Genomic DNA, 7,125 nt, shown 5'->3' on the forward strand with positions numbered 1-7,125 from the left:
CCCTTAGGTCTGCGTTTCTCTGGAAAACCGTTCCAAAGACAGTTTTCCAGGAAGAGGGATGAACCATGTGTGTAACATGGGACAAAAGGTAGTATTTTCATTACATTGTACATACTGTAGCTGTCCTATGAACAGTTGCTCCTAGCATTTTATAAAAATCGTTGCCACAGTATAGCTTGCTCCAAGAAACACACCCTTGAGGCATATATTAATTAGAAATGTGAAAAAACAAGAAATGTGCGATCAAACAATATCGACCCTAGCCTGCCTCAGCCTGTCATAGGCAATACAGTATGTGTCCTTTCAATAAATATTGTTTTTAAAGCTGTACAGTATTTTCAATATGTGTGGCCATATTTGTCTTAAAACTTTAGACTTTTGTGTTGCACTTTAGAGCCTTCAGAATGTTATATTATAGCATGCATGAATAAATACTCCTATCAGAAAGGATATATTTTTTTCTATTTTTGGAATAGATTCATAATCAGCTTTCACCATTTGCATTATATGTCTGAACTTGTTAATAGGAAAAAGGGCTGAAGACAGCAAGAGAGTTTATTTGTGTGTCAAAAATCAATAAAAACCTATTGTTCTTCTGCAATTGTTTGTGTTCTTTCTCATTATTTGTTTAAATTCACAATTAAAAGGATAGAACTAACACACAAAAGTTAAGGTACAATATAATAATAAATATTAGCAAAGCTATTCTACATACCTTAATGGACTGATAATATATAGATTACCTTATTTTTTAATTATACATTCATTTTAATTTTTAAATCCCAACCTTTTAGCATTGCGTTTCTTTTGATACCCTGATCAGTATCATCCATCTATATTTTCAAGATGTCATTCATTTCTACAATCACATTGTCAGTGTGGTGTACACATAGCTTTTAGATGTACAATAGTATCAGGAATAATATTACTAAGGTACTGATTTCCTTCACACACAGAAATGTCTCCACACTTACTGTAGGGGCTGTGCGATAGATTACAGCAAAATGTGACTGACATGCGTCTGAGATTTATCATGACTCAGTTCTTCTTTCTTGTTATGTTTCTAGGTCAAACATAATCTTTACTTTTTTTTCTCTTTTAAGTTGTACTATGTACAGTGTGCTTTTTCCCTGTTACAGCAAATAAGCTGTCACACTGAGTTGTCAGTTAATGTGTCAGTACATTGGTCCATTTCTGTTTGTTCTTATATATTATTCTCTCCTTGTCAGTAAAAATCAGGCCCTTTCACGGCTGCTGTGCAAAGAGATAAAGTAAAGGCAGACTGAACAGAGATGAATTAGGACAGAATTCCCATTACGGCATATGTAACACTTAATTCATTTTAAAAACTATACAGTGTATAATACATTCTCTGACTGATGTCCGCAGCCTACTACTGTATATGTCAATACTGTACATTGCACTGTCTTCATGCTTCTCTCTCACTGTTGGGTTGTATCTTACTGTAGTTAGAGCATACAGTATACATGTATACACTTGGGATTGCATCTTCATATTGATTTAACTGCTAACAGAGCAACAGCTTCGTTTAACTAGGCAGCTAAACTTCAAGAGTTTGCACTTTAGTGTCTTTTAATACCACTTTTTATTATTATTCATGAATATCAGATCAATACAAAATGTAAATCTATAAGCTGTCAGTTAAATTATAATTAATTTATAAATAGTTACTTGATTTGGACAATTAATTGTCTGAATTTCTTTCACTGTCGTGAATAACTGTCACGAATTTAAAGTAAAAAAATGCCTTAAACCGCTTGCCACTGGAATTACGTAACTAAATAATACAATCAGAAACATCAAAGAGTGGGTGTGCTGGAAACTCACGGCCTGTTTTGTAGCAGAAAATGTATTCTTTTCATTTCTTACTTTATTTCACAAATGAATTTGCGTGTGTATCTTTTTCTCCTATTAGCTTTTTTGTCAATGTGTAATTAAGCAAGTCTGCATCTTTCATATCTGTGACCTAGTTTTAGGGAAATGAAAATAATTGGAAGAGTCTATAAACCCCCTCAACAGTGTGGAAAGAACTCATTCAAGGGGAACAATGACACATCATTGCCTGTATGATTTTATTCCCCACATTCAAGACAAGATGTGGTGAAATAGTCTGGAAATGCAAGCCCATAAGTGATTCTTCACTTCACATTTTATCATGCCATAACAAGTAGTGCTTCCAATCTGAGCAAAGGATTAGACTTAGTCTAAAATTTAGTTTAAACATGCAAAATATTCAGACATCTGTATATTTATCCTGATGTTTGTCATCATCCATAAAAAATCAATCAGTATAACATGTTCAGTTTTTCCTTCTAAAGATTTCTAAATTTGTCATGCTTAGGACAGTGACTCACTCCACATCTTCAGAATCAGTGATATACTGTAGTGTATAAATCAATAGACACTTTGAGTTCAGATGCAGTTCAGTAAGTTTGTTTGTTAAATTGCATTCTTATCAAACATCATCAAGCAGCCACTATTGTATACTTACTGACTAATATAAACTGTTCTGTTTAAAATGTTAATTTTGTTACCATACCCAAAAGATGCTACACAGATATCTGGTCCCACAAGAAGAAGAAAAGCAAAAGTACAGTTTCCAATTCCTGTTCTAGATGACTGGATTAAATTTAAGAAAGGTTTAAAAAGTTTACCAAAATTTGGTAAAAAGAAGAGAAACATCTGAAGGTCTCACAGAAACAAGAACAGAATTAGAAGGAATTATTTTCTACCCCTAATCCTTGAACAAACACATGAAAAGTGTGACACTACTTTGTCAGAAAATAGACTTGATGACAGAAGGGAGGAAGGTTTGATCCTTATCTCTCCTACTTCCACTTGTATATCCATACATATCTCTCCTGCTGGACTCCCCCTCGTACATTTCTCTCACACCACTTCTGTCTCCTTATCTACACCCTTGTAGCTGCTCCCTGGCTCATTCCTCATCACAGTGAGGGGGATCGATCAGCCTCATCCTTACACTCAGGCTTCCGCTTTATCAGCTAGATCAGTTGCACAGAAAATTGCTAATGCATTCGTCCTTCTATCACATTAAGTTAACCAAACTGTTGAATTTCCAGTTGGAGTTTTAATGAATGTTTCAAAAACATCTGTTCAATCTTATAAGGTTAATGATGGTAACCCATCATAGAAAAAATAACACAACACAAATTCCATTTCCTATATATCTGAACCATAATCCTATGAATTTCCAATTTCATAAATGGTTAATTTCGGAAAAGGTATCTAATTCTCCAATATAAATTTTCATTTATAACATGCTTCTGTACACTGTATCATAAAATCCTTGCAAGACAATTGAATGTGGGGTTAGGAAAATCCAAGGAGGTATCTTAACAGTCCCACCCTGGGCATTCATCCCATTGTCCATGCTGAAGGAGCTTTAGAAATTCCGTTCACATGAGTTTTTGTTGTATTGAGATAATTTCCAATAAACACAAAAAAATAATTTGGTTCTGTTTTTTTTTTCTTGAAGCCCTCTAGTTAAGTACCCATGCCTCTAAATCATTTGTATAAAAAATATTTTAAAAATATCATTTTAAGTCACTCTTTAAACAGAAAGGAAAAATACACAGCCTAATTTAACTGTACAGTATTCATTTTAAATTGCATTGTCTCTTCTTAAGAATTTAGCAAAGCTTTAAGTTTCTAATTCATTACATTAAACACACAGTCTTTTTTTCCTCTAGCAATGTTAATACTCCAGGAGTTAATTATAACTGTTATAGATTCAGTTTATACTACCCAGCACTGAACAATGGATGTTTTATTTTTATGCATACTAAAATAATAAGAACTTGGTGGAATTTAGTAGGTGTGGTCCTTAAATAATATACACAAAGCTGCAAATGAACTAATACAGCTCATCAGTCTGGTTTATGTATTATTCAGTGAGTGGCTGTGTTCACTATAATGGAATTTATTTATAAGGCAGCCAATGCAGGATTGCTTGTATGCTTGGAATAACCTTTCATGGCAGCTTGACATCAATCAGCACGTTAGAAGAACAAGGGTATGCACTTCAGCTGGCCATGTAATGTTCCTCCTGAAGGCGATGCACCTCTTGAGCCTTGACAATCACCACCACCATTCTGAAGGATATTCAATATGTGCTTCTCGGTGAGCATCCAGTAATTGTTTAAAGGATGGCCATGGGGGGCTGACTTACAAAACATATTAAGGTGATCCTTGAAAAAGATAAACTGTTTGATGTTCATCATTTAAACCATTACTCACTTAATGAAAGTATGTGGTCACACTGTTCTGAACATGCAGGTATCTGCAAATTTCCCTTCACTCAGTAGTTGCCTTTGTATTAAAAATATTCTTATTTAATTAAACACTACTTTTCTGTCTATAAGGACAAGTTTGCTGAGCTATGTACAGAAGTGCCAAATGTACATACAGTACCATTGATCAATTTTCTAACATGGCACAGTACAAAGAATTTCATCTGATTTTTCTTTGAGAGCATAACAACATACTAAAAGTTGCAAAAGACATGAGGCCATTTTATTAGCCTTTTAAAAAGATCAGCAATGGGAAGCCTATTGCATATGCTCTCAGCTCTTTATGGGTACAAGTGTTTCCTGTTCCTCAACCTGCACGGATCCTCATTTAGGTCCAAATTCAGGCCCTGTGTCTTTGTTTCACTGCTAAGTTACCCGAGGGTTGAATCTGTCTACACCCCTAAGAATTTAACATGACTAGATCAAACCTCATATCAATCCCCTTTATTCCTGACTGAAGCAGTATACAGTAGCTCTTCCAACCAGTCCACTGAGACAAGGAAACATTCTTTGTTGTGATTCTTTGTAATTTTTATAAAGTTATAATATCTTTTTTGTTTGGTATATTAACTAAAACTGAGCAAAATATTCTGTGTGCAGTGTGCAGTGTGTTGTAAAGCTTGTGCCTAACTGTCTGAGATTTAAATACCACAGTTTTTGTGATAAACAGTGGAAGATCTCTACTAACGGTAGCATGAATCTGGAGACCTTTGCACATAAACTCTCCTTTAACACAGAGACAGAACAGAGGTGCAGGCTTGATTCACACTTTGCTTAGTGAACAAAAACATAAGGGTTTCTCAAAATAAAGAGGTCTATCCCTGAATATCCAACACAAATTCTTCTTCCCTAATACCACACCCTTATATACACATATACCCATGTGAAAATGCACCCAATCCAAACACCTCAAGTTACTCAATAATGGAATTAGCATGTAAGTGTAAGGAGCTCATATCAGGTGTTTCAGGTATTTTTGGCTACCTTCAGTGGCAGGTCCTTCGTCACTTCAGTCTTTTCATGGGAACACCTGTTGTTTTCTTATAGTTTCTCCACATTGTCTTGTTGTGGACATGGAAGAATCTACATAAACACCTTGTTCCCTCCAGCGTGTAGCTTCCTGCAGCTCTAAATTACCCATCAGTCTTTGCAGTCATTTTGTAATGCCTTTTCTTTTATTTTTCTTTGTTACTCTCCCCAGTTTGTATTATCAAGACATTTAACTAACTTTTGTACTGTACCGGGTTCTAAATGAGTGATATGGGTCAGGAAGAGCTTCTGGACCAAAACACTGCACTGTGCAGTAAACCACAGCATCCATCTGTCCAGTTAGAGGTCTGCGCCTTTAGGTGACAACATTTTCCTGCTCATTATCCAGTTCTCAGTCCATGTTTTCAGGCAATGCGAAATATGTTATGCATGATTATAGGTCCCATTCTATACTTAATATCCTTAACAATAAGCATAATATTTTGTTAATTTTTGAAGGAAGGAACTTTAGGACATTAAGTGCATACAGGCTGCTAGATCTATTGGCTTTTTTCCACAAGACAGTTAAGCCCTTTTTGCAATAAAACCATGTTGTTTAAGGGATACAATTCGCAAAAGAAAGCCTTCTTTATTATGCAGCAGAAAGGCCACACAAAAAAACAATGAAAAGGGTCAAAGTTCACTCAGTCTAATGCACCTCATGATGTCATGATAGAATGCTTCACCACAACATATTCAACACAAGTCTTGGCAATGAGCGATGGGACCCCACAGTATATCATTTTTGGAAAGAATATAACCAAGATTACAGATAAGAAGAGGCCATTCTGCCTTAACCAGCCTGTTTGCTCATTAGTACGGTGCTAATTGAGGATCTAATCCAGCCTTTTTTTGAAAGAATGCAGGGAATCAACTTCAGCATCATGGCTGTTTGCTTTTACTTGACTCCAAAAAACAGGAAATGCTTCATGAATTTGTGTAGCATACTCACGCAGGGGCTAATGCTAATCTTCTTTGCATCCTTTCTAGTTCAAGTATATTTGCTTCCACAACAAGCAAGGTTTGGCTTTAAAAACCCTACACTTAACTAACAGGTCCATTCTGGTGCATTTCCGAATGTCTTTCAACAATGTTTGATTCAGGCCTTGAGATTTCCAATTTAATCTAATTTAATTTAAACTTCTCAAAGGTGTCAGACATTCAAATATGCTGATACCAGCTACTTTACAGATTTACAGAAATGATCTGGCAGTACAATAGATTTTGCACATGAATTACACCAGTAAATTAAATAATGGGGATATAACAAAATGCTACTTTTTAAAAGTATGAATAAAATTACTTTATTATTATTTTCATGGAAGGTACAGCTGCTCTTTCAAATGTTGCTGTGGGGTATTAAATGGCATCATGTGATCTGGATCTCATTAAGCCTCGTGCACACAGCTCCTCCCATTACAATCAGTCACTGGTTTGAATATGCTTATCCAAGGGGTCCAAGAGAACCTTTTACTGCAGCATCTTGATCTTCTTTAAAGACTCAAGGAGGGAGCTGTGTCAGCGTGCCTAGGCTGCAAATGAACAGGTAAAAGTTTATTCCATGCTGTAAAATGTAAAGAGACACAACGTTTCAGCTGTGGAGTCTTTTTCAGGGTAGGAAGGCTCCTTACACCTGAAAAAGGCCACACAACCGAAATGTTGTGTCTCTTTACTTTTCCTTTCAGCAAGGCATAAACCTTTACCTGTTTTTTTAGAGACTTCCCATCTCGCTTACAGCAAGCTTGCTCAACTCCTGTAATAA

The 7,125-nt window shown here is 35.6% G+C and overlaps 1 non-coding gene across 1 annotated transcript; it reads right to left on the minus strand.

Moving 5' to 3' along the window:
* Positions 1-6,274: 6,274 nt before the first annotated feature.
* On the minus strand, positions 6,275-6,383 carry LOC138241109 (U6 spliceosomal RNA). The gene has a single exon (XR_011190303.1). It is a non-coding gene; the product is annotated as a U6 spliceosomal RNA (small nuclear RNA).
* Between the last annotated feature and the right edge of the window lie 742 nt (positions 6,384-7,125).

Source organism: Lepisosteus oculatus, chromosome 8 (genome assembly GCF_040954835.1).
Source record: "Lepisosteus oculatus isolate fLepOcu1 chromosome 8, fLepOcu1.hap2, whole genome shotgun sequence".
Classification (NCBI taxonomy): domain Eukaryota; kingdom Metazoa; phylum Chordata; class Actinopteri; order Semionotiformes; family Lepisosteidae; genus Lepisosteus; species Lepisosteus oculatus.